At 45.7% G+C, this 27,269-nt stretch overlaps 6 non-coding genes across 6 annotated transcripts; 4 read left to right on the top strand and 2 right to left on the bottom strand.

Moving 5' to 3' along the window:
- Window positions 1-5,571: 5,571 nt before the first annotated feature.
- On the top strand, window positions 5,572-5,653 carry trnas-aga (transfer RNA serine (anticodon AGA)). The gene has a single exon. It is a non-coding gene; the product is annotated as a tRNA-Ser (tRNA).
- Window positions 5,654-10,126: 4,473 nt separating this feature from the next.
- Window positions 10,127-10,208, bottom strand: trnas-gcu (transfer RNA serine (anticodon GCU)). Its single transcript has one exon. It is a non-coding gene; the product is annotated as a tRNA-Ser (tRNA).
- A 5,779-nt stretch (window positions 10,209-15,987) lies between these two features.
- Window positions 15,988-16,059, top strand: trnag-ucc (transfer RNA glycine (anticodon UCC)). Its single transcript has one exon. It is a non-coding gene; the product is annotated as a tRNA-Gly (tRNA).
- Window positions 16,060-21,171: 5,112 nt separating this feature from the next.
- LOC138235547 (U5 spliceosomal RNA) lies at window positions 21,172-21,288 on the top strand. The gene has a single exon (XR_011188225.1). It is a non-coding gene; the product is annotated as a U5 spliceosomal RNA (small nuclear RNA).
- Window positions 21,289-22,504: 1,216 nt separating this feature from the next.
- trnat-agu (transfer RNA threonine (anticodon AGU)) lies at window positions 22,505-22,578 on the bottom strand. The gene has a single exon. It is a non-coding gene; the product is annotated as a tRNA-Thr (tRNA).
- Window positions 22,579-22,952: 374 nt separating this feature from the next.
- On the top strand, window positions 22,953-23,034 carry trnas-gcu (transfer RNA serine (anticodon GCU)). The gene has a single exon. It is a non-coding gene; the product is annotated as a tRNA-Ser (tRNA).
- Window positions 23,035-27,269: the final 4,235 nt, after the last annotated feature.

Here is a 27,269-nt window from a genome sequence, read left to right as displayed (position 1 = left end):
AGAAGGGGGCGAGATTTCCAGCAAAAGACACCTCCCCCCCTCAAAAACCAAGGAAGTACAGTACTTACTAGTTAAGAAAGCTAGACTCCTCAATGAAATCGCTTTAACATGCTAATGCTTTGGTGTAACAGTCCGGGCGTGGCCAGCTTCTAATGTCAACCTGACTATGGCGAAAGGAACCCTCCTTTCATTGGAAGACTATGAACATATTCTAGCCATAAATGAATTAATAGCAAACATGGTTTACATAAAATACATTTTTCCAAGAAAGTTTAGCCTTTGTTACTAATGAAACCACAAAATAAAGACATAAATATAGAAATCTTAATATTTTTAAAATACATGACTTTGCTAAAATTTATTTGAAAATAAAAACGATTACAAACGCCAGCGGATAGAGAGAACAGGGGAGGGATGTTGGTTTTGCATAAGGGGTGGGGCTATAGAAATGAGGTCTATTTGAGAATGTGGAGTTACATGTTCTGGCTGTTGGTGAATTATCGTTGTTGAGTATGGCGTGTTGAGGTATTGATTTTGTGTAATGCTTTATGTTGAAAATTTAGGTGGATTTTGTTTATAATAACGAGGATAAACTGGGATGGGAGGAGGATTTGGTTTTGCATAAGGGGCGGGAATATGATAATTTGAGGAATTTGAGAGAGATTCACAGAGATTCCCTCTGCTGTGACCCAGGGAACCTGCAGTCAGGTAACATTATTTCTCACAACTACCAGGTAGTGAGTGAGATTGACCTGATTGTTCCTGCCTCAACGGCAGGGTTGCCAATACACCCAGTCCCCCAGAAGGGACAGGGAATGAAAGCCAAGCCGGTTTTCTTACAGCCACCAGCTCAGTTTGTCAGTCTGAGTCTGACCAACAGTGGTTCAGCCAGACTGGAGCTGGATGGGCAAGCCACCCGACTGTTAGTGCAGAACATGGAAAAGGGGGGTGTCAGAATCCCCGCCTGCACTGACATGGGCCTGGTGGGTGATGGTGAGTTCGAAGACAGTGAACTAGCTATCCCAGTGCTGGGGCAGCTCCCTGAACCCCTAGAGAGGGAAGGGGGGAGCGAGCAGGTGTCCTACACCCACGTCCAGCGAACGATTGTAAACATGCCGATAGAGGGATTCCTCAATCAGGAAGTGTGCAGGGTGGACCTGAACAGTGAGAATGGAGTAACAATCCCAGATCCCTCAGGTGCTCCAGATAACCACTAAGCCAAGGGTCAGGCATGCTCCACCGCTGCACCACCCCCTGCAGGGTTCCTAGAGCACAGGCATGAACAAATCGAAAAAGCAGATGTCCTGGAAATGGAGGAGCAGCATCAGCAGCTGCGTCAGATCTCCTCAGATTTCCAGGATGTTGGTGCCCAAGATGCCACATGGCATACTGAGAAAGAGACCATGTACATGCTGCGCCAGCTTAGAAAGGGGACAGTCACTCAGAAGGAGATGACTGGGATCAGCCACCCGAAAAGACTTTTGGGAGGACTGATTGCTGCCGCCACTGTTGTGTGTTTGCTATTTCTGGTAGGTTTGTGTGCTACTGGCACTCTCACCCTGACTGCCCCAAGAAGGCAGGTGTCAGAGGTGCCAGAGGGTAGTGACAGACTGTATCAACAGCAGCAAAAGTTGGAAAGCTTAGGGAAAACCCTACAGGCAACTTCCTATGCAACAGGGTTGAATCTTATCCCCCACCTAGTGGACATGATTGTTGGTGTTATACAGTGGGTTTATGCTTGTGTGCAACAGGCCAGAATGTTGACACAAGACCTGTTAAGGGAGCTTAGTGCCACTGTAGCCAGTCTAGCCATAGCACAAATCCTAACCCACTTGATTTCACTCTTCTCAGTAGAGGAGTATGTGACATTAAACCCATTGCTCATAGCTCACCCAGAAGGCAATCCAAGATTGAATTCGGTTCCAAATCTTGAGATGGGTATGGCTACCAAAGCTATCCATTGGCTGTGTCTAACTGATCCACCAATGAAGGGTGTAAAGCTACTAACGAGCAGAGGGAGGTTAATGAACCCCATGAAGAGCAGGTGGGAAGTAAATGGCTGGTCAGCACACCACATTTAACTGTCACTATAACTTGTGACAGGCATGATACAGCTACCACAATGCAGCTACCTAACCAACAGTTTCCTGCAAGTTCCCAAGGAGGCCATAGTACAGCATGGTAACTTAACACTGTACGGTGTGCAACCAGACAACATAAGACCAAACTTGAGGTCGTGGATGCCTTCAGGTGCCACACTATTGAATTGGATAGAAATCCAAGAAACAGTAAGCCCTGAAGATGTACAGGTAGTTAGTTTGCTTTAATGGAACAAACCTCCAAACCACCCTGGCAGGTGCCCAACACAGGTGTCATGGTTCATCAGGGGGGCTGGGAACAGGAACCGGTGTTATTGTAACACTGGTGCTGGGAAGCTGGATCATGACTGATAATGTACTCTGAATGCTGTACTCTTACATCAAGATGTACTCCGGGTAGCACGAATGAGTCAAAGGTAGCATTTCAAAAGAAAGGAAGTTACCTCTTCCCCAAATATCTGCCTACAGAGGTATCAGATACTGACAGTGAACTTCCTGATTTGTAATGCCTAGACTGAGATGATGTCTCCTACCTTGTTTATACATACTCCAGATGTTATTCATCCTGTTTGTTCCCAATGCTGGTTCCGGTATGAATTCTCGAGGAGTAATGTGGACATTTAAGGTTAATGTTCTAATGACAAGGGACATCACTTAACTCTGTTTTGTTTTGAAGGCAACAACGCCTCAGGACCTCGTGACCTTCAAAAAGGGGGGATATGTAGAGGCAATGCTTGTTAATAAGACAGAATTAAGTGTTGCTGTGCTTTCCCAAATGAGGCCCCATCTCTCTCTTCATCTCTGTGGCTGCACCACAGAGAAACTATTCATGCAGGCTGATTTAAAGATGTTTTCTTTTGATAAGGGACAGCTCCCAAATGGGGATGCACTTAGCTGAGCCTGGCTATCATGATCAATGGTCATCCATTGGCGCCTATCTGTCTAGGGAGTGCCAGATGGACATCTGGATTGCATTCCTAGGTGTCAGGAGTAAGTGACTCATATCTCACCTTGATCAACCAGTCAGGGATTGGTAGGGCCATGTAACCCATGTGGGACTCTGATGCCCATTAAACTTTCAGCCAATGACAAGCTGAAGTTCCTCCAGGTAAAAACAGGCAACAGAGAGCCTGGAGAAGGAGAACTAGTAGGACTATTCCAGTAGGAGAATTCTAAGGAGAATTCCAGGGGTGCAAGACAAATCCATGGCAGGACGGCCCAGGAGCAGAAGGCTCCCAAGGGCAGGACATTCTCACAGCGCGCCTCTTGACCATCCTGAGACTCAGCCCGGACAACCACGGAACGGCCAGTGCGTCTGAGTGCCAGTACTTTCCTCTGTTCTAAAAGTCGAGAGCGGAGGTTGCCACGAGTAACCAGAGGATCCACCCGAGGTTAGCATCAGCAGCAAACCTCGTGAACAGGTCAGAACTGTGGACAGCTGAATCACTATTCAGAACAAGCGCTTCATCAGGAACGAATCGGTCCTCTTCCTGACCTGCTGGGACCCACAGTCATCTTTTCTCCTGTGCACAAACTTTGCTAGTTAAAGCCAACACTAACTAGCCGGTCAGTGAGCATCAGCAGCGCACCGTCGCAAGCAGCACAGCACAGCCTGGCACCTAGCCAGAGAGTGCGGATTGGACAGCAACAGCCTGCAACTGTTCCTTTGTGCCCACAGGAGATCTGAATCCCGAGAGATTGGATGAGTATTCAACTTCACTGCATTACAGCTCGAGAATTCCATTGTTATCCCAACCAGTTGATATCAGTTTAATTCCTAAGAGTTATGTACTTGTTTTGAGTATCTAATGTAGAAGTTGTAATCAAGTTCAATTATGAAACGGTCTAGATGAATGATATACTGAACGTATGTCCTCTTGATATATGTAACTCTTTGTAACTGAATGAATATATACCTTTTGTATTCTGATAACCCTCTCGATAAGATCTGTTAGGTTTACATGCATATTCTATGTATTAATAAATGTATCCTCATGTATTAGTACCTGTGTGTGTGCGTTGTTTGAGTTATATCGCATAGTTGGATTCTAAAGCCATTAAAATAATTATTTTTGTGACTTACACAAAAATAATTTTTGGCTACAATTAATAATTGTCCCCGTAAATGTCCAAACTCTACAGAACTGGTGCCTCGTGAGAGCACACTACACCAGCTTCCGCGGGCTTGCAATACAATCGGCGAAAGCGAAAGCGAGAGCAAGGTGTTTAAAGACAGATTTTGTCGTGGTGACATCATGGTAGAAAGAAACGAACTTGTTACGTCTCAACAGAAACGCTCTTTAGCTCTTTCGGCTTTATGCAGAGAACAGCGTCTGTCGAGATCACTTTTGAGTCAGCGGGAAACGCCCTGTGCTGTCAGTTTGATTTCATATTGCTCGTAGCGGCGCCCGGCTTTTGTCTGTCAAACGTTAGGTTGTGCTCCTTCATGCTGCATCGTCGGCATGAGTGGAGCTTTTTAAACGTCTGTACTTACTGCGCCCCATAAGAAATCGTTTGTCCCCGTTCAAAAGAGATTGTGCGATGTCCTGCAGGGTTCGCAAAGCAAACCTTTGACAGTTTGAAAAGAGGAATTTATTCTGCTTCCTGTGCGTGCAGTAGTTACAAAGTTGAACGTCTTTACACGATCTGCTGCAGTTTTCAGTGGGCGGGCTTTGTCAGATGGCTTGGAAAAACGCACTGTGTTTCGGCTCGGGAAACATCATGAGCAGCTATACTGTGTATAGCTGACTTTTAACGCATACAGAATTCATTAGAAATCATTGATTTCTCCAATTAACAAGGGTCCCTTAAAGGATGAGTCAAAGTAACGTTTAATCAGATTAGTTTCCTTAGAGCTGGTTCAGAGTTTGCTCAAGAGTGTACCTTTCACAGATGCGCAAAGAAGAATGTTGGGGGTGCACGCTTCAAGGCGCCTTACAGCTATAGGGAGCGATTCGAGATGATTCGTGGCGTGTGCTCGTTCCCATATACCGTACGCCCCGGGGTGCAGTGCTAAGATGACGTACAATACCGCTTGGGCACGTAACGGCGTTATATGCAAGTGCGGGACGTGAGGGTTTTCGTTTGTTCGTTTTGTTTTGCTCTGCTTTGCTTTGTTTTGCTTTCCATCGCGTTGGTAAGAGCGTAAATAAAAAGGCGATTCCTGCGTCTACCGCTAATGTAAGAGCTATTTCAAGTGCGACGTGGTGCGGCTTTTCAAATGCTTGTGGGCATTTCTCTGTTGTTGATTCTTTTTTTGTGTGTAACAAAGTGGCATTTTCATGTCCGGACGGGGAGACTTTATCATTCCGACATGAAGCCACCCTTAAGTCCTCTGAGGCGTGTCTGTCTGCAAGGCTTGTATTTTGGAAATGTTTTTTTGAAACGGAGAACGACTTTGAAATAGGCTTCCGCCGGCGCCTCGCGATCCAGGTAAGATTGTATCAAAAACGCAGCCGCGGCGGGGCTTTCTGTAGTCGTGGCCGAGTGGTTAAGGCGATGGACTAGAAATCAATTGGGGTCTCCCCGCGCAGGTTCGAATCCTGCCGACTACGTTGTCCACCTCCTGTCGTTGTGTTCCGGCGCAAGCAAAGAAACGTGCCTCTTTGCTGTTCCTGGTGGTTTTAAAACGCCAAATCGCTTGTACCCGCTGCCTTAGAAATAAATTCTTCAGCGTCTGCGAATGGCATTTTGCAGCTGGAAGCAGATGTCGACGCTTTTTGCACAGAGCACCAAAAAAGCGTCTTTTTTGAAGGCCCAGGCACTGAGCATTGGTGGTTCAGTGGTCGAATTCTTGCCTGCCCCGCTGGAGGCTCGGGTTCGATTCCCGGCCAATGCAGTGGCTTTTGCAGCGAGCGGCTCCATCACTTGCATCCCCTTGCAACTCGCAACTGAAAACCCACTGAAGCTAAGCAGGTGTGAGCCAGGTCAGTACCCGGATGAGGGTGAGCTACAGGGAAAAACAAAGCTTCCAGCTGGAAGCGGTGTTAATGGTGCCGGCGGGGGGGCGCTCACCCTGAGGTCTGTGCGGGTCCTAATGCCCCAGTATAGTGACGGATATGCTGTGTTGTAAAAGGGCGCTGTCTTTTGGATGAGATGTAAAACCGAGGTCACAGCGCTCTGTGGTCATTAAAAATGACCACCAAAACCTTTGACAAAAGCTCTTGGTAATTGATGGTCTTCAATAATGCTTCTCCTTTAGGTACATTTTAAATCAGCTGAAAAATGCTGTGAAATGGGGGGGCACTTCAGGCCAGTGTAGGATTTGGGTTACAAGAACCATGAAACTGCACGAGAAAGCCCGTACACTGAATTAAACGGCTTTCTATTCAAAGGAGGGCAAAAGAAATTCCCTGAGTTTGATTTTTTGCAGCACAGAGAGGAGCACTGTCGTGAGGCCGGTTAGCTCAGTTGGTTAGAGCGTGGTGCTAATAACGCCTAATCGTACGGGCCAGGTCCTTTTCTCCTTTCTTACCAAAGCTGTTAGGTTCCTTTCCGTGGTGAGATGGGTTGTCATGCAACACTGCCACATAGTGCCGACAGACAAGAGTGTTGCGGGAGAAGAGAAAAGTGTTTGAAGATTTAAGAGTGTCTTAGGTGGAGCCAAAATCAAGTGTCACAAATGAAAGTGGTTGGATTTCCAATGTTTAATATGGTAAAAATAAGCAGAAGTTATCTGCCGGTCCGGCACAGTCTGCCATGCTTTTGTCATATACTGTAAAGTGGTGTCGAACTGGGTGTCGAACTGGAGCCTCACCATTTGCATATGTGAGGCTCCAGTTATACATCGAGTGTCACATTAAATGACAAAAATGAAGAGAGTTAAAGCAGCTGGAGAGGTTTTCTTACAACTTTTGAGCTGACACAGTTTTGGAAAATGTTTCCTTCACGCTGCACTGTACAATATAGGCAGCCAAGAGTCTCCAAAACAAAACAGAATTGACAGATAGGAGAAAATTCCCACTCGTCCTGAAGTTCCCAAAATCCAGCACTGAGCGTAAACAAAGTGTCTAAGTAGCGTGGGAACACTAACCCTAGCTGGAGTTTGAGCAAACCAGCACTGAGCGTAAAAAGATGAGTCAAAGTAACGTCTAATCGGATTAGTTTCCTTAGAGCTGGTTCAGAGTTTGCTCAAGAGTTTACCTTTCACAGATGCGCAAAGAAGAATGTTGGGGGTGCACGCTTCAAGGCACCTTACAGCTGTAGAGACTGATTCGAGACGATTCATGGCGTGTGCTCGTTCCCATATACCGTACGCCCCGGGGTGCAGTGCTAGGATGACGTACAATACCGCTTGGGCACGTAACGGCGTTATATGCAAGTGCGGGACGTGAGGGTTTTCGTTTGTTCGTTTTGTTTTGCTCTGCTTTGCTTTGTTTTGCTTTCCATCGCGTTGGTAAGAGCGTAAATAAAAAGGCGATTCCTGCGTCTACCACTAAGGTAAGAGCTATTTCAAGTGCGGCGTGGTGCGGCTTTTCAAATGCTCAACAGGATGACTTCGCATGCACGCGTGCTTTCATGCAGTCGTGTGTGCAACCATGTCTGCTTACGTGCAAACGGGCGTGGTTTCATGTATGCAAAAAACTTTCCTGGGCTCTTCTGAAGCACATAAAATTATTTGGAGATATACATTTGTCTTGTTTTCCTCTTAGGCTCTAGAATTGATAACTTTTTTTTCATTTTTGGCATTTTTCATAATTTTCTAGAAAGTGGTTGCAAGCCCGATATCATGCAAAGAAACTTCAGGATTCGGGGATCAGTCAATGGATTTTCTTCAAAGTTGGATTTTTGCACTCTGTGGACCAAGAGATGTTGTTCTATAATGTTTTTTTTTTTTCAAATTTAAAAATATCATTTTTTCATGGAGCTTTGAATGGGATGGATTCACCCTCCTTTAGCCAGGACAGAGCTCCAGGAGCCTGCGTAGGATTCTAGCTTTCTCCCCTTGCAGGCACCTGGCACAGAAGACAATATTTTTTTCCTTAAAATCTTTTTTTTTGTGTTCCTTGTTGTTCCAAACTTAATTTTAATCACTTTTAATTAGAGATTTTATTAAAAATAGTGCAATAAATGACTAATTTCACAAAAATTAATGTAATATAAAACGGATGTTTTCAACTTTATTGTAGTGTTTTAGAAACTAATATGTCTTCAAAAATGGTTGTTTTTCACTCCTATGAATGAAAACTGTTGTTATATGATGTTTTTTTTTTCAAATTTTAAATGATCATTTTTTCATGGAGCTTTGAAGGGGATGGATTCACCCTCCTTTAGCCAGGACAGAGCTCCAGGAGCCTGGGTAGGATTCTAGCTTTCTCCCCTTGCAGGCACCTGGCACAGAAGACATCATTTTTTTCCTTAAAATCTTTTTTTTTTTGTGTTCCTTGTTGCTCCAAACTTAATTCTATTCACTTTTAATTAGAGATTATATTAAAAATAGTGCAATAAATGACTAATTTCACTAAAAATACTAAAAGTAATATAAAACGGATGTTTTTAACTTTATTGTAGTGTTTTAGAAACTAATATGTCTTCAAAAATGGTTATTTTTCACTCCTAGGAATGAAAGCTGTTGTTATATGATGTTTATTTTCAAATTTTGAAAAAGCAAAGGATTCTAGCTTTCTCCCCTTGCAGGCATCGGACACAGAGAACCTCATGGTTTTCCTAAAAATCATTTTTTATGTTCCCTGGTGTTCCAAACTTAGTTTTAATCAATTTTAATTTGTTATGTTACAAACAGGGTAATAAAGTCTTAATTGGACTATAACTAATGTCATATTGTCTGCTACAAAACTGATATTTTCAGCTCTATTGTAGAGATTCTAGAATCAACTAATAAAGAATTGAAATAAAAAAAGGGCATAAGAAGACATTACCAACAACGACCACATGATGGAGATATTGTCTAGACATTACCAACAACGACCACAAGATGGAGATATTGTCTAGACATTACCAACAACGACCACAAGATGGAGATATTTTCCAAAGAGGCAAGAGGGGCAAAGCTGCGATAAGGTAAAATCATTTTTTGAAAGAGATTGTTGTCAGAATGCACATCCGTATCCCAAACAGAATCTCTAGTAAAATATGATCATTTGTGAAACAGGCAAATGAGTGTCAGCTACAATATGATTGCTACATATCTGCATTTGTTGGTATTTAAGGAGTAAGAGTGCAGGTTTAAACCTGCGATCCAGTGTGTTGAAGAATTTCACAACACTACCTCTAGCACATATGGAAATAAATCCTCATAATGATTATTGCCCTGGGCATGTACCAAAAAAGCAGTGAGCATATATATATATATCACTGGGTTGAAGCTAGAAACACAGAATAACTGCAAACACATCCTAAATACAGTGTTCCAGCACCTTTGACCTCATCCAGAACGTATCATTTCTTGAAAGGGATTGCTGTCCGAATGCACATCTGAATCCCAAACAGAATCTCTAGTAAAATACGATCATTTGTGAAACAGGCAAATGACTGTCTCAGGGGCCCATTTCTCATTGTCAGACACATGTATGCAATGCTTTCACTGTGCATTGAGCAATAGGGATCAAAAACACCGCAGGTAAGGTTAGAAGTCATGTTCTATGATCATTTCTTTCAGCATTAGGGACTAAATATACTAAACGTATGATGCTAAAATGTTATTTTTACATATATTAATGTAATAAATGATTGCTTATGCTTTATAAACAAATCTAATTATAATAAAAGCTTAAGTTTTGTATTTATCTTGTACCATAGAACATGATTTTCTTTGTATTTCAAGCCCACAAAGTGTCCAAATGATGCACCTTTGACCTCATCCAGAACGTATCATTTCTTGAAAGGGATTGCTGTCCGAATGCACATCTGAATCCCAAACAGAATCTCTAGTAAAATACGATCATTTGTGAAACAGGCAAATGACTGTCTCAGGGGCCCATTTCTCATTGTCAGACACATGTATGCAATGCTTTCACTGTGCATTGAGCAATAGGGATCAAAAACAGAATGGAAACAGACATGGAAACCAACGAGGATGGGATTTGAACCCATGCGTGCAAAGCACAATGGATTAGCAATCCATCGCCTTAACCACTCGGCCACCTCGTTAACAAAACTGGGCTGTCCCAACTGGGTTGGCGCGCTCCAGATGATCTTTTTCTTTTTTTTCCCTCGTACTCGAGGGTCATTTTCCTGTTCCACATGCGATTTCAACATTTTCCTTGGGAGATGTCAAGCCAGCAAGCCACTGCTGTGGTTCAGTGGCCAGCGTGGAGTTCAGTGGCCCTGTTGTACACAGAAAGCACATTGAGCTCCTTGGACATGAAAAGTTCCAGATAAAAGCCATTTGTCATCCTTTCTCTTGGTGTCGATGTTGCTATTGTATGTAAAGGTGGCAACTTGCTCAGCGAGCAGGCGGAGCACACACCGAATGCAGATGTGTCTGAGTGGTGTGTCCAAGTGGCTGCAAAAGGACAGCACTCCCGGGGCGCTGTGGCTTAGTTGGTTAAAGCGCCTGCCTAGTAAACAGGAGGCCCTGGGTCTGAATCCCAGTGGATAACCGCCTACGGCTAGACTTAATTAAATGCAAGTATTCATTTCCTGTCTTTAACACGACTTGTTTTTCTTAAAATGGATGCAACTTGCAAAACATGAAATACAAACCTTGCTAATCAGCGCTAGCAGCTGGCAAAAAAAAAGAAGTCAGCAATGTTTTTTTTCTTTAACCTTAACCCTGCTAATGGAGAAGAGTTAAACGACCGAGTCTATGCAGCTTAAACGGTGCGCACGTCGGGTTCTTAGCTGAAAGGGTGGTAAATCACGCTCACCCCAGTCCTTAATCTTTTAAAGAGGATACAAAATTGAACCTAGTCGCCACATCACATACATCCTGTTCAATGATAAAAAGGTAACATCTATCCTCGCTCCAGAGTAAATCTCACGTTGAGGGCATATTTTTTTTCACTTTACCGTGAATCGGGCTCGGCTGCACAGAGGAGAGAGCAGAGCAATGAGGTCACGGGGACAGGGGAGTCACACGCTGGCTGTTTGAACACGCGGAAGATCACTGAGGGATCCACAGTATATGGACCCTCCGTGCGCAATCAGTCCGCACTCCGGACTCTGAAACCTGCCATCCGAGTTAAGATCTCGGCAGAACCTGAAGCGCAGTTCCTTCTTAAAACGTAATCTGGTGAGCATTTCTAGAATCGTACTTGTATAGATGCAGCCTTTAATGTGTTGCTAGGTTAAAATTGATGACTTCTTGTATTTCAGTAGGCAACTGCCCTCTTGATTTTGGATTTAATTTCTTTATTACAGTGGCGCTTTTATGAAGCCAAGGGACCAGGGAGCTGCCCCAGTACTGGGATGGCCAGTTCGAAATCATAGAAACTATTGTCAATTCCAGTCCCATGTCAGTGCGAGCAGGGATTTTGACATCTTGTTTTGCTATGTTCTGCACCAACAGGCAGGTGGCTCGGCCATTCCGTTCCAGTTTGGGGGTACAACAGACTGCTAGGTTCAGTCTGATAAACTGAGCTGATGGTTGGAAGAAAACCATCTCAGCGTCCATTCTCTGTCCCTTCTTTAGGACAAGGCGTACCGGAAACCCTGCTGTTGACGCAGGAACGATCAGGTCCGATTCGTTTACTACCTGGCAGGCCTGAGGAATCGTCTGACCTGACCGAATGTTCTCGGGGTCACCGCTTAGAGAGTGGGCATCTGGGTCCACCCGTTTCCACAGCACACTGTTTACTGTGTCCAGCTGGGCGCCCAGTCGAACCAATAGGTCTGCACCAATGCAGACCGAATGGGTCAGCTGAGGTGCTACCTGGAAGTAGTGAGCAAACTTCCTTTTTCCGATGGAGATGGAAGCTACACAGCTTCCTTTGCTCCAAATGGACCTATGAGGTGGGGGTGCCCACCACAGAACCTGTGACTGCGTCACCAGGGTCACCTGACAGCTTCGCGACAGGTCCTCGAACAGACCTTCACTGATTATGGACTTCTCAGAGCTGAGGCTAAGAATTACATCATCAACCTGCACTTCTGCCACCTGGACCCCCTCCCACCACCATGGGGTGGTAGTCCTGGACCCCCTGAGGTACCAGGGTGCACAGAAAGGACTCCCATTCATTACCGGACAGGGAGATCCACTCTTCTTCAGGGATGAAAAGGGGGTGTGCTTTACCTGGCGGGTCAAGCAGCTGCTCGGAGCACTGCTCCTGTAGTTGGGAGACCGTGGGAGTGCTGGCCTGGGCAGGACTTCCCTGTAGTTTTGGAAAGCAAGAAGAGACATTTATTCTCGTCCAGAGGAACCAGGAGGAACCTCCAACTCAGCTATAGTGTTCAGTGGGCACTGTGTGATCACAGTATAACCACTGAATCCCCCTTTTTGCTGTGCAACAGGCTTAGGGTTTTTGACCTGAGCCCACAATTTTCCACGCTGGCAGTCCACCAGAGGCTCCAGCCTGTCAAGCAGGTCTTGGCCAATGAGTAGTGGCTCTCTTTTTAACCTAGAGATGTAAACAGGATGCACCATGTTCATTGGCCCGAACCTAAGTGCCACCCACACTCGGTGTGTGATCCTGGCATGATCCTGGGTATAGCTGGAAATATCTATCTTACACGGTTCTACCTTAAGTCTGATGCCTTTTCCTTTCGCTACTCGTTTGAGCTCGCTGAGTAGATCGGCTGACATCAAACTAATTTCAGCCCCAGTGTCAATCAGTGCTTCTCTATCTAAGACGTTTTCAAGAAAAACCTTGATATAAATACGCCTTGCTTTGCCTTTCTGGCTGAGATTCCCTAAGAATTGTTGGAAGCCTGCCTTTTCTTTGACTTCAGGGGCGGGGTCAGCGCCCAACTCAGAGTCACAGCCTTCTTCCAGGCAGGAACCCTCCCACCCAATCAGATAGACTGAGGGAGGGGCTTGGGGCGGATCCCCGCCTCCTCCAGTGAGAAGGGGCGTGGTCCCCCTAAGCTCATTCACACTTCTGGCATTCGGTGCGGAAGGTTTACCCTGTCCTGATCTCTCAGGCAGGGCTTGTTCAAGCCTGGCCAGGCGGGCTGCAGTCGACTCCCTGCGTCCAGTCTTATGATAGACTCTGCCTGAGCCCTTGCCTTCCCCGTAGCGCTCACGGCGGCTCTGACGCTTAGTGCGGTCCTGCCTGCCTATTTTGTGCCGGGGCTTAGCGAGCTCAGGAACCTCAGCTGCCTCGAGCTGAGGCGAGTCGTCAACCCTGCTGGCTTTAGTGGCGAACACGGCCGTTTTAGCAGGTTTTCGCTCTGAGGAAGCAGAGACTTCAGCTCCCCAGGCTTTTTGAGCCAACCTTCTAATGTCAGCCATTTTCATCGCTGTGTGTGCATCACAATCATTTTCCTGACTGAGGGATGCAGATTAGCAATGAATAAACCTTTGAAATTCACGTTCTCTTCGCAACCCTCTTCATTCCGCCCTGCAAAATAAGTGCGCCTAAGCCTCTGATAATAGTCGCGAGGGGCTTCAGCTTTTTCGTGCTTAATATGGTGCACAGCAGCCACGGCAGCTATGGGATCGATAAAAGCCGAAAATTCTCCGATCATTGCCTGACACAGCTCCTCAAAGCTATTACAGACTTCCGGTCCTTGTCTAGACATCCACTCGTGGATCGCTCGGCTGGTAGTTTTCCTTACTTACATAGCCTTTTCCTGTTCGGACGCTTCGGGCATAAACTGCAAAGTATATCTCAGCTCATCGATGTAGGTCTCCACATTATTCCCTGACACTGACGGGTCAAACCTTTCTACATCTTTGGCTAACTGCCTCAGGGAGTGGAGGTTAATTTTTACGGTTTCTCCGCGGGCAGGGAGACGGCCGTGATCAGGAGCAGGGGGTCTATGCCTGAACTGACTCGCCCTTGCGTTTCGCGCAGGACTCGGCGATCTCCCCCATGCCGATCCGACCACAGACCCTGGCCGGGAGAAACCTCCTCCCGGCGCGCTGGGTGAGCGCTCCGGGCTGCTAGGTGGGCTGGCATGCAAGTGGGATCTAGTCTATTTTGCTTCCAGTACGGCAGCATCTGACTCCTTTTGCCTTTCCTGGCTGAGCTCATTTAAACTCTCAATTTCTTTTTCTTTTTCTTTCGAGCTCCCTTCCAGGTCTCTCCTAGCTACCTCAGCCGCAGTTTCTCTAGCAGACAAGTCATCTAATTTACCTAAAACTTCCCTGAGTCAGTCTTCACTTTCCTCATTTTTCACTCTCTTTTCTCTGATTATATCCAACAACTCGACTCGCTCCACCTTATATCTTTCTAGCGTTCCCTGAAGCTTTTGAAACTTTGTCAGCTCGGACAAAGACAGTTCCAGCTGTTTAGCTAGATTTAAGGTGAAACTCGATAGGACCAGAACTGCGTTCACAGACACTCCTGTGTTAAGCTGGTTCGCTACCTTAGCTACTAAATCTACTTGCAGCTTCTCAATATCATCAAAGTTCAACTTTTCGATACCACTCCAGTAACCAGGATTGTCGTCGCTAGAAATAGTACTTATAAGCGACTCCACTTCAGACATTTTAGCAGCCATTGTCATTACGTCAGAGAAACTTTAAGAGTATTACTTTTTTTTTTCTTTTTCCAAAATACAGTATGGAATCTAGACACCCGAGCAGATGGATTTCCAATCAGCACACGTTACACTAAACGCTAGAAAACAGGGGGATTTCTTTACGCAGTTATCAGCACACCCGGTATTCGCGTATAGAAGCCGCGGTGCTGTGCTGAACTTCAGTTATTCTGTGCGACTGATTCTCATTTCATTCTAAACTCACCCACCCAGGGACGCCATTAAATGTAATGGTTTGATGGGTTTACTGAGACAATTATTAATTGTAGCAGTAATCACAAGGTTGTTCGTTGGGGCTTTTAGAAAATCAATCGTCAGAACAACTAACAACGCACACACAGGGGTTCAATAGACTAGATACATTTATTAATATAAATTGTGCACCAAACATATACTAGTCTGCCTGGATACGAGTGGCAGACCTTACTGTGAGGGTTATCAATATACAAGGTATATAATCCCGAAGAGATGCAAACACAAAGAGATACACAACAGAGAATATATGTCAATATATATCGTTCGGTTACCAAATCGCTAATCAGTGTTATTACCCACTGTTACTCTAAACTCGGAAGTAAATACATTACTCATGAATTAAATTGATAACAACTTGTGTTGAGGTACAATTAAATTCTCGAGACGCAATGTAGAACATGGGGTTTACTTATCCACTGTGTATGGATTTGGAATTTCCCGGCACGAACACCAAACCAGCTGACAGGCTCTGTTGCAGCCTCTGTTCCAGCGGTTGTCCAATGGGCGTTGTCCCGGCGTCCTCTGGCTACCGGCCAACCAGTCAAGGTGCAGCTCGGAGTAGGACGGGCGGAGGAATCTGACTGCGGCGCGCAGGGCAGTCGTTGCTCCGAGGGGATCTACCAGCAGTCCGGCTGGCTGGTAGAAAGTCTCTATGCACAGAGTGTGACCGCGAGTCCTCACAAGTCACTCTTGTGCCTGGGAAGAAGCTGGTTCGTTCCCGGTCCAGCACTGCTTCTGAATAAGCTATTCAGGTTGTCGACGAGGGTCCAACTGTAGGGTCCAACTGTCCAACACAAACACAATCTGTGGCGTTTAGCGTGACAGTCTTGCAGGCATCGTGCTGTCTCACTGCAATACTATACCGCTGGAGGAAACAGTCCATCTGGCCATGAAACTCATTTGAACGTCTAGCTACAGCAACTAACAATATCATGATTTATTCAGGATGTGTGGAATCAGCACGTCCCGGAGACAGCTTCCGAAATCGTGAGCATTCTCTGGTGGTGTCCTGCAGGGCACCTGTGGGCGTGCGTTGGTGGTATAGTGGTGAGCATACCTGCCTTCCAAGCAGTTAACCCGGGTTCGATTCCCGGCCAACGCAGTGGCGATTGGTTTCAAATGCTGTCATGAGCCTTGGATTGTGACTAGCAAAGCGCAGCCTTTTGAAAAACGGAATGCAAAACAGAATTGAAGGAGAATCTTACAGGGGATTCTGAGCGGTGTCTGCATACACGCAGTCCGATACGGGTGCTGAAAGCTTGAGCTACTCTCAATGTCATGCTGCCTTTCCCCGGAGTAAATCTGTTACATTGAAAGAATGCTTCTGGCAGGTTCAAAAAGGGACCCTTGTTAATTGGAGAAATCAATGATTTCGAATGAATTCTGTATGCGTTAAAAGACAGCTATACACAGAAAACATGCAGGACACTGCTCATGATGTTTCCCGAGCCGAAACACAGTGCGTTTTTCCAAGCCATCTGACAAAGCCCGCCCACTGAAAACTGCAGCAGATCGTGTAAAGACGTTCAACTTTGTAACTACTGCACGCACAGGAAGCAGAATAAATTCCTCTTTTCCGGTTTTATTTATGCGAACCATAAATAAACCAAATAAACCAAGTTGCAAGAGGCCCGCACCCACAGCACAAATTGCGCAGCCTAGGCCACCTCCTGCACGCCACCGCCTCCTGCTGGGCCCACTCTTTCGCACACTCACACGCCACACTAACACTCAAAAGTGTGGGCAAAACAAGAAAACGAGCGCACCGTTTCCTACACATCTGCAGTCACCGTTGCGCATTCGCAGCATGTCCCGGGATGCAATTCGGCCTCATTTGCATAACTCCAGACCGGCAGATCGCCACGCAAGCTCGCGACGTGCGCCTGCCACACACCGAACAAACCTTTTCAGCAATTTCCAAAAAACGGGCCTGCTCGCCTGCCCACAAGGCTCCATCTCTTACCTGCTCTCCAGAGCCTGCTGCCTTCTGTGCTTTTCTCTCGGCACCGCTGCAGCGCACACAACTCCTGCAGCGGGAGGGGGGGAGAAAGTTCCCGCGCTCCGCCGCAGGGAAGGCTTGCTCCGTGCGCACACGTCCTTTCGATGCCAGTCCAACAAGTGCTCCGCATTAGCTGCGTCGGGGCTCCGGGGTGTCGCACCTCACCTCACCTCACCTCGCACTGCCCCCTCCTTGAATGTCTGCCGCTGGGCATGCCCCACTCTCCTCCGCCTTATCTTATCGCGTGTGAGCACCGACAATGGCCACAATGCCGGGGAATGGCACCTGTAAATTAATTCTCTTCTCTTGCAGCCTGAGATCATGTCCTTCTTTTGGCTCCCTCCAGTTCTGATAAAAAATCTCACTCTTAGATTTGTTAATTTTTGCGGATGAAGCCAAAGAGAAACGATCACAGCACTGCAGAGCTCTGCTAATTGAGGCATTGTCAGAGAGGAGCAGGGTCATCCATGTATAGAGATGTCTTTACCTCTCCTCCCCCACTTCCAGGCACTGGTATCCCATTAATGGCCTGATCCTGGCGCAAGGCACAGGCTAAGGGCTCCATAGCCAAAACGAATAACAAGGGGGATAATGGGCAGGCCTGCCTCACCTCTGAACAGACTTCAAAGGGGTGTGATCTATTGCCATTAACCATTACTCTGCTGTTGCTACCTGTGTACAGCAGGTTAATCCACTTTCTCATGATGGGGCAAAAATTCATGTGCTCAAGTACCAATGTTAAGTACTGCCGGTTTAGGCGGTCAAAGGCCTTTTCTAGGTCTACACCTAAAATGCACAGAGGGAGGGAGCGATCCTCTGAGTACAGACAGACATCCCTCAACAAGGCCAGGTTGTCGCTCATCAGGCGTCCTGCTATCCCACAAGTCTGTTCTTTCCCTACCAGTGAGGCCACTACATTTTGTAGGCGCAGGAAAAGGGCTTTGGACAGGATCTTAGTGTCCACGCCTAACAGGCTGAGGGGTCTCCAGTTCTTTATGTCATTCTTTGCTCCTTTCTTAAACAAGAGAGAGATAGTGCCTTCTCTTAAGGAGTCAGGCAGCAATTCTGTCTTATAGCTTCCCTCGAATAGGAGCAGTAGCGGATCCTGAAGCAGATCCCAAAAGGTGCAATAAAATTCTTTAGGGAGCCCGTCAGCACCCGGAGTTTTCCTCTTCTGTAAGCTCTCCATAGCCTGTCTCAGCTCTTCTATTGTCAAATCCCTCTCAAGTACTTCCCTATCTTCTTCACTCAAAACGTTTTCTAGCTTTGAGGTAAAAAAATGAATTTCTTCATCCTTTACCTCTGTAGAGCTGTACAGTCTTGAGTAGAAGGCCTTGGTGCAGGAGAGGATAGCACTCGGCTCTGTTCTCTCTCGTCCCTCCTCATCAACTACACTTTCCATGACAGACTTGGAGCCTACCACTTTCCTGAAAAAGAAGCGAGTACACTTCTCATTTTCTTCCAAGAACTGCACTCTGCTTCTTAACAGCACTCCTCGACTACTTTCTTCGGCTATGCTCCGGATGTCCTTTTTTAAAAGGGTGATATCCTCGAGCACAGCGAAGCCACTGTGCAGCATCGTGTAGAGACGCTGCAGCTGCCTCTGTTTCCTGGCTAGCACTCCTCTCCGTCTGGCAGCAGCCTTCCTTCCCTCAGCCATGAAAAAGGCCTTTGTCCTCATCTTCACCTCCTCCCACCACTCTCCTACTGACCCGTACAGACACTGCAAGGACAGCCACTGTGATAGTTTCTCCTTGTAGCAGGATACTACCCCCTCGTTCTCTAGCAGCTTAGTGTTGAGTTTCCAGAGGCCTGGGCCAAAGACAGTCCCGCCCTTGAGTTCCACTCTACACCCTAAAGCCTGATGATCTGAGAAGAAGACAGGCTGAAGAGTGACCCCAACAACTTTCACTCTCTCTGAGACAAAGCAATAGTCAATTCTGGAGCTGCTATTCCTCCCTGACCATTTATATCCTGCTGTTGTGGGATATATACATCTATATGTGTCTGAGAGTTTAAAGTCTTGAACTAAGTTTTGCAGGGCCAGTGAGCTGGAATCCAATTTTATCAGAGAGCTAGACTGCCTGTCTGTGTGCTCTAAGATACAATTAAAATCCCCTCCCACTATCACGTCTGTGCTACTTAACAATAGGGGAGAGAGTGCCTTGAGTAGCTCCACCCTTCCTCCCACGTCAGTAGGACAATACACATTGATTAGCCGCAGGTTAACGGTCCCCCATTCCACATCCACACAGCAACCTGCCATCTATGACCCTCTGAATACTTTTCAATTTGAAAGCCCATCCTTTGAAAAGAATGGCCACGGCAGAGGCTCTGTTGTTATTGTCCCCTGACCAAACAGAAGGCCCTTTATCCCACCTATCTTCAAAGCTTTTATACCTCTCTTGATAGGCTAAAGCACACTCCTGCAACATCAACACATCTCCCTCTCTCTGCTGGAGGTAATCAAAGACACACTGGCATTTAACTCTGTCATTGATACCTCTGGTGTTAAGAGAAATTATGTTTAGAGCCATATTACATAAGAAAGTGGAACCAGTCTTTACAAAACACATTTCTCTTCGGTCTCACCTGTTACCTTCTCTTTTTCTTTTTCTTCTTACCAATTTCCTGCCAGCCATCCTCTGAATGAGCCTTCATCAGGGTGGCAGCAGTAAAAGCGTTCACGGAGTCCATTTCAAGGAAGGGGGTAGAGGGAGGGGTGGAGGGGTTCCAGCTGTTCCCATCGCCATGCTCTCCTTCCTCCTCGCTCGGGGAGAAAACAGAGTCATTTTTCCTTTTCCTCAAGTCCAGCTCCTGGTAGCACTGAGGGGAAAGGGGTGCAGCCGATGCACCAGTCTCCTCTTCCCCCTCACCCACCAGCTATTGCAGATCCTCCGTGACGGACTGGATGGAGGAGAGGAGGGCATCTGTAGCACTTGCAGAGTCTGAGAAAAGCAGCTCCGCTGAATCCTGGGTATCGTCGCTGGACCCGCTCCACCGGTGGGGGCCCCACAATGGCCCTCGTTCTGAGGAGCAGGAGTGGGGGAGGGGTCCTCGCTGTTCTCTGGGGTTTTCAAACCCTCGTGCTTGTCTGGTGCAGTCTGCGGTTGTGGGAGCGTAGTGGATTTCTCTTCCACCGGCCCCGGAGCCACAGCAGGACTGATCCTGGCTGGAGGCTGAGACTCTTTGTTCAACAAGGGTTCTTTGTTTGACTTGTTGTTTGCTTTGGCTTTTCGGGCCGGTTTGGCTGAAACAAGCACTGCCTCATCCTTTCTCATTTTGAGTTTATTGGCGTAGGCTTGAGGGCAGTTCTTAAAAACGTGTCCTTCCGAGCCACATAAATTGCACTTTGGCAGCATTGAACAGTCAGAGGCTAAATGTCCCTGTTTGCCACAGGTCTTGCAGCATTTCACAGTGCAGGACGATGCCAGGTGTCCCACAGCACCACAGCGCCGACGCACCTTTGGTTGTCCCACATAAAAAACATAGCCATTGCAGGCGCCCAGCCGGATTGTAGAGGGCAGGTGCCTTAAGCCTCCATTTACATTGTCCGGTAGCAAGCGAACCTCGAATTTCCTTGCTCCTGTTTTTATACCGTCAACATCTCTAACCTCAGTTCCATGGTGGACTGTGCAGTACTGCTTAAGCCAGGTGTGAATGTCCTCCGTCTTTGCCATTTCCGAGAACATAACAACATGCACCGTTTTCCTCTCTCTCTGTGTCAGAGGCTGCAAGTTGATCTTCTCAAGGGCAGGAACTTTCCCTCTTTTTGCCTCAAACACATCCACACATTGTTCAAACAGAGAATAGGTAGCAAAAACAACCTCAAATGCCTGGGAGAGCGAAGATGAAATCCAAGTGCCGAGGTTCAAAGCCAAGTTCCTTCTGTAACACTTTTCTGCCTAACTGCATACGATCCATGAAGAGGTCATCCAAAAGCTCAAAACGTACAGCATTCTTGCGGGATCCAAAGGTTGCCATCTCAAACTGCAAAACAAACACTGCTTCCAGAAAACAAGAAAACAATCCAACTACACCAACTACAGGCTGATCAAGGTATCTCCCCTGCCAGGTAAGCCGAGAGCCGCAGGCGATGAGCCCGGAGCTGAACGGGCCCCACTGGCTCGTTTGTAAGGCCAGGTGCATTGCCAACCACGACCGGCAGGGCAGAGGGCTTGAAGGCGGCCTGGGCTCCTGCAGCTGTCCAGCCACGCACTCTGGTTTCTCTTCATCTCGTACAAATCTTTTGCCTTTTACTAAAGATTTCCATGGAGAGGAGCATGAATGAGTTCCATACAATTTTTGTGCTACCCTGCCTTCGGGTGGGGCGCAGCTGGGCTGGTCAAAGAGAGAAAACAAAACCGCTCACAATCGCTCTTACAATGCAGTAAGTAGCACAGGCTACTTAGGGAGTAGGCTGATGTGTTTAAAAACAACCAGCACCAGGCAGGAGTCGAACCTCCAAACTCCTAATCCATAGTCAGACACATTATCCATTGCACCACTGACCCTGGTGTGACATTGCAGGACTGTAACCCAGTGAGCTTAGCACTGCAACTAGTAAAATATTACCCCCGGTCCATTCTTTTCCAAAAGTGAGAAACACCTGTTTTCTACATTTTGTCTGTTTTAAAATCATATCTCTTTAAACCAAACCAAGAGTTTGTCTTTTGCACTGATATTCTGATTCATTTCGATTTCCAAAGCATCATAAAATTGTCCCTTCCTCCAGACTCTACTTCTCTCTTGTAGTAGTACAGCAGACCTTTCCAGGTGAGCAGATCACAGAGTCCGAAATGAGCTTCCTCCATCAAGCAAAGTACCTGAACATGACTCTGTCATCATAAAAGCGCCCCTGTAATAAAGAAATTAAATCCGAAATCAAGAGGGCAGTTGCCTACTGAAGTTCAAGAAGTCATAAATTTTAACCTAGCAACACATTAAAGGCTGCATCTATACAAGTACGATTCTAGAAATGCTCACCAGATTACGTTTTAAGAAAGAACTGCGCCTCAGGTTCCGCCGAGATCTTAACTCGGATGGCAGGATTCAGAGTCTGGAGTGTGGAATGATGGCGCACGGAGGGTCCACATACTGTGGATCCCTCAGTGATCTTCCGCGTGTTCAAACCGCCAGCGTGTGACTCCCCTGTCCCCGTGACCTCATTGCTCTGCTCTCGCCTCTGTGCAGCTGTGCCCGACTCATGGTAAAGTGGAAAAAAATATGCCCTCAACGTGAGATTTACACTGGAGTGAGGATAGTTGTTACCTTCTTATCGTTGAAACGGATGTATGTGATATGGCGACTAGGTTCTTCTCCATTAGCAGGCTTAAGGTTAAAGAAAAAAACATTGCTGACTTCTTTTTTTTTTTGCCAGCCGCTAGCACTGATTAGCAAGGTTTGTATTTCATGTTTTGCAAGTTGCATCCATTTTAAGAAAAACAAGTCGTGTTAAAGACAGGAAATGAATACTTGCATTTAATTAGGTCTAGCTGTAGGCGGTTGTCCATAATGACCAGTTCTGTTCGAGAACACAGAACAAAAAAGGCACTGCTGGGATTCGTACCCAGGATCTCCTGTTTACTAGACAGGCGCTTTAACCAACTAAGCCACGGCGCCCTGGGAGTGCTGTCGTTTTGCAGCCACTTGGACACACCACTCAGACACATCTGCATTCGGTGTGTGCTCCGCCTGTTCGCTGAGCAAGTTGCCACCTTTACATACAATAGCAACATCGACACCAAGAGAAAGGATGACAAATGGCTTTTATCTGGAACTTTTCATGTCCAAGGAGCTCAATGTGCATTCTGTGTACAACAGGGCCACTGAACTCCACAATGGCCACTGAACCAGTGGCTTGCTGGCTTGACATCTCCCAAGGAAAATGTTGAAATCGCATGTGGAACAGGAAAATGACCCTCGAGTACGAGGGAAAAAAAAGAAAAAGATCATCTGGAGCGCTGCAACCCATGTCTGGACAGCCCAGTTTCCTAGACGAGGTGGCCGAGTGGTTAAGGCGATGGACTGCTAATCCATTGTACTCTGCACGCATGGGTTCGAGTCCCATTCTCGTCACTCTCCATGTGTGCCCGTGTGCCTTTGGCCCTCCTGTTGTTTGCTCCAGTACTAGAGCCGTACATTTCCTAGCGGTGGCTGAACATGGTATAGTAGGCTAACGTCAGTATCGAGCAGTGACAGTAACAGTATTTACGTGCCGCTGCTGCCAAGTGGCTCTGGTTTGAGACCGCGTTTTCACTTACTTGCAACGCAAACGGAGAAAGCGATTTTTGACAGTCTCTCGAGAGATTGCGCTAGGTGTTTAGGGATAGACTTTGTCAGTTCCCCTGGGATGATGGCCTCTCAAATAGTTTGTGATTTCTCTAGACGTTTATAGACTAGAAGCCTGCTTCATGGCTTAAATCCAAGCTAAGGAAACGAGTTAGAGGTCTGATGCAGAACTGCGAATTCAATGAACGGGAACACTACAGTACATTGCACTGTGTGTGTGAGGAAAGCTGCCCCCTTCTGTCCCTTGTCGACCGAACAGAGGACTGTAAAGGATACCGCCAAGAAACTTTAGGATGCTGGTTGGAATCCAGCTCCAAAGAAGCCCCTTTGGGTGTTATGTCATCAAAAAGTAAGAACAGCGAATCTCCCTTTGATCAAAAGCGCAACAGAACTGTTTTCCGTGGAGCAGGTTTCAGACCCGTAGACCTGTTTTATTCGTAGGGCAGGGCGCATTCCCAAACACGAATCTCCTGTTTTAGAAATGCTTTGGGCGGCGTGAAGTGAAAATAAGAAATGGGCTCCAGATGCACATGGAAGCAATCAAGTGTTTCATCCGAGCTGTTTCAAAGACTGCTCAAGAGCTTTCCTTTCACAGAGGCGCAACGATTAATGATCGGTGTGCACCCTTCAATGCGCCTTACGACTCTAGGGAGTGATTGAGACATACGTAGCGTGTGCTCATTTCCCTCTATTCCCCGTATTGCAGTGGTAGGATGACATAAATTCCTGCTTCGACACGTAACGGCATTATAATCAAGTGCAGGAGCTGAGGGCTTTAGTTTTGTTTCGTTTTCCATGGCGTTCGTAAGCGCGCAAATCAAAGGCAATTCCTGCGTCTAACAGGAATGTAAATGCTTTGGAAAGTGCAGTGTGGTGCAGCTTGTAAAATCCTTGTCCACATTTGTGGTTTGTTGATGTTTTTTCTGTCTGCCAAAGTTCCATTTTGACATCCGGACGGGGAGACTTTATCATTTGAACGTGAAGCCAGCCTTAAACCCTCTGAGGCATGTCTGTCTGCCGGCACGTATTTTGTCAAAGGTATTTATTTTTTTTTTAACGGAGAGCGACTTTGAAAAAGTTTCTGCAGCCACCTCGCACTCTGTGTTAGATTATAGGAGGAATGCGGCGGGGGTGAGCTTGCTGTAGTCGTGGCCGTGTGTTTAAGGCGATGGACTTGAAATCCGTTGCGAACTCCCTGCACAGGTTTGAATCCTGCCGACTATGGCGTCTGCCACACGTATCCTTGTGCCTCCCCGGCAAAGGCGAAGTGCCGTTTCTCCATTCCTGGTACTATAAATACGCTGAATCACTTGGCCCTGCTGCCATGGAAATGAGTTCTTCAGATAACCACACATCTTACGTTCGCGCCTCTGGTGCTCTACTTATGCCTTTGAAAACCTAATGAATAAAGCTGAAAGAACTGACACATTATGTAGGTGTTCTTAAAGCACGCAGTAAAGAACTGTTAACAGCAAGGGTTTCAGTGGGTTAACTGAGGAGAAGGCGTGATCGCTAATTGTTGACTTTTTATTTGGTGTTAGAAACACTCTTACTGTGCATGACGTGCAACAAATGTAGCCACAGAAATTGCATCACGCTTTCATGTATGCTATTGCAGACACCAACGTTGCCTAGATAGAAAACCGAAATAGCCGTGGGTTTGCTTGCTGGTCTGAAGGATCTCTCTTCGAATTGCTATCATTTGTCAATGGAAGTAAAAGGCACTGCACAGAGAGGACCACTGTCGTGAGGCCGGTTAGCTCAGTTGGTTAGAGCATGGTGCTAATAACGTCAAAGTCGTGGGTTCGAGCCCCTTACTGGCCAGGTCCTTTTCTCCTCTCTTACCAAAGCTGTTAGGTTCCTTTCCGTGGTGAGATGGGTTGTCATGCAACGCTGCCACATAGTGCCGACAGACAATTAAATGACAAAAATGAAGAGAGTTAAAGCAGCTGGAGAGGTTCTCTTACAACTTTTGAGCTGACACAGTTTTGGAAAATGTTTCCTTCACGCTGCACTGTACCATATAGGCAGCCAAGTGTCTCCAAAACAAAACAGAATTGACAGTCATATAATGTCCATTAACCCCGGTTTTAAACGCAGCATCATGTCTGCCATCATAAGAATATGAGTCCAATATTTTAGAATATAGTCAGAATGAATTCTAACCTTACCTGTGGTGTCTTTGATCCCTTTTGCTCAATGCATGGTGTACGTACTGCATACATGTGTCTTGAGAATGAGGAATGGGCCCCTGAGACAGTCATTTGCCTGTTTCACAAATGATCGTATATTACTAGAGATTCTGTTTGGGATTCAGATGTGCATTCAGACAGCAATCCCTTTCAAGAAATGATACGTTCTGGATGAGGTCAAAGGTGCTGGAACACTGTATTTAGGATGTGTTTGCAGTGATTGTGTGTCTCCTGCTTCAACGCAGTGATATATAGATGTGCTCCTGTAATTTATTGGTACAAGCCCAGGGCAGTAAGCAGTCTGAGGATTTATTTCCAGACGGCATAGAACAGTGAAGCAGTGAAGTAGTGCAACACACTGGATCATTATATTATTAGAATCTATTCTACTTAAATTATTACATTATACACAACTTGAGTTCATTTTAAAAATTAAAAGGTAATGAAAGGAATGCATTTTCATGAGAAAGATAATACCGATTTTTCATGTGATAATCTTCCTTATATCATGTCGTGCATCATTTGGACACTTTGTGGGCTTGAAATACAAAGAAAATCATGTTCTATGGTACAAGACAAATACAAAATTTAAGTTTTTATTTTAATTAGATTTGTTTATTAAGCATAAGCAATCATTTATTACATTAATATATGTGAAAATGACATTTTAGCACCATAATATTACATACAGGTCTCTAGCTTCAACACAGTGATATATGCTCAGTGATTTATTGGTACATGCCCAGGGCAATAATCAGAATTAGTATTTATTTCCATACGGGCTACAGGTAGTGTTGTGAAATACTTCAACACACTGGATCGCAGATTTAGACCCCCTGCACTCTTACTCCTTAAAAACCAAAGAAATGAAGATATGTAGCAATCACATTGTAACAGGGGTGACAGTGACTTAATGCTTATACTAGTGGACTTCTGGTACCTTTAGGGTACGGTGTTCCCTGAAGGGCTCTCAAACCCCGCATTTCAGATGCCTAGCTGTATCGCTGATGTGTTGCACCTCAGAATCACTTTTAAACCTTACCTCTGGTATCTTTAATCCCTATTGCTCAACGCATGGTGAAAGTATTGCATAAATGTGTCTGAAAATGAGCAATGGGCACCTGAGAAACTCATTTGCCTGTTTCACAAATGATCATATTTGACTAGAGATTCTGTTTGGGATTCAGTTGTGCATTCTGACAGCAATCTCTTTCAAAAAATGATTTTACCTTATCGCAGCTTTGCCCTTCTTGCCTCTTTGGACAATATCTCCATCTTGTGGTCGTTGTTGGTAATGTCTAGACAATATCTCCATCTTGTGGTCGTTGTTGGTAATGTTTTCTTATGCCCTTTTTTATTTCAATTCTCTATTAGTTGATTCTAGAATCTCTACAATAGAGTTGAAAACATCAGTTTTATAGCAGACAATATGACATTATTTATAGTCCAATTAGAAATTTATTACCCTGTTTTTAACATAATAACAAATTAAAATTGATTAAAACTAAGTTTGGAACACCAGGGAACATAAAAAATGATTTTTAGGAAAACCATGAGGTTCTCTGTGTCCGATGCCTGAAAGGGGAGAAAGCTAGAATCCTTTGATTTTTCAAAATTTGAAAATAAACATTATATAACAACAGCTTTCATTCCTAGGAGTGAAAAACAACCATTTTTGAAGACATATTAGTTTCTAAAACACTACAATAAAGTTAAAAACATCCATTTTATATCACATTATTTTTTGTGAAATAATTAAATTGGCTTATTTCTCTCGCATTAAATTGGCTACAAATGCAAGAATTCAACCAGATATTCTTGTAAAATGTA

The sequence above is a fragment of the Lepisosteus oculatus genome, unplaced genomic scaffold (genome assembly GCF_040954835.1).
Source record: "Lepisosteus oculatus isolate fLepOcu1 unplaced genomic scaffold, fLepOcu1.hap2 HAP2_SCAFFOLD_82, whole genome shotgun sequence".
In the NCBI taxonomy this organism is placed as follows: Eukaryota; Metazoa; Chordata; class Actinopteri; order Semionotiformes; family Lepisosteidae; genus Lepisosteus; species Lepisosteus oculatus.
The sequence above is the reverse complement of the archived record's forward strand: the minus strand, read 5'-3'. Positions and strand labels throughout refer to the sequence as shown.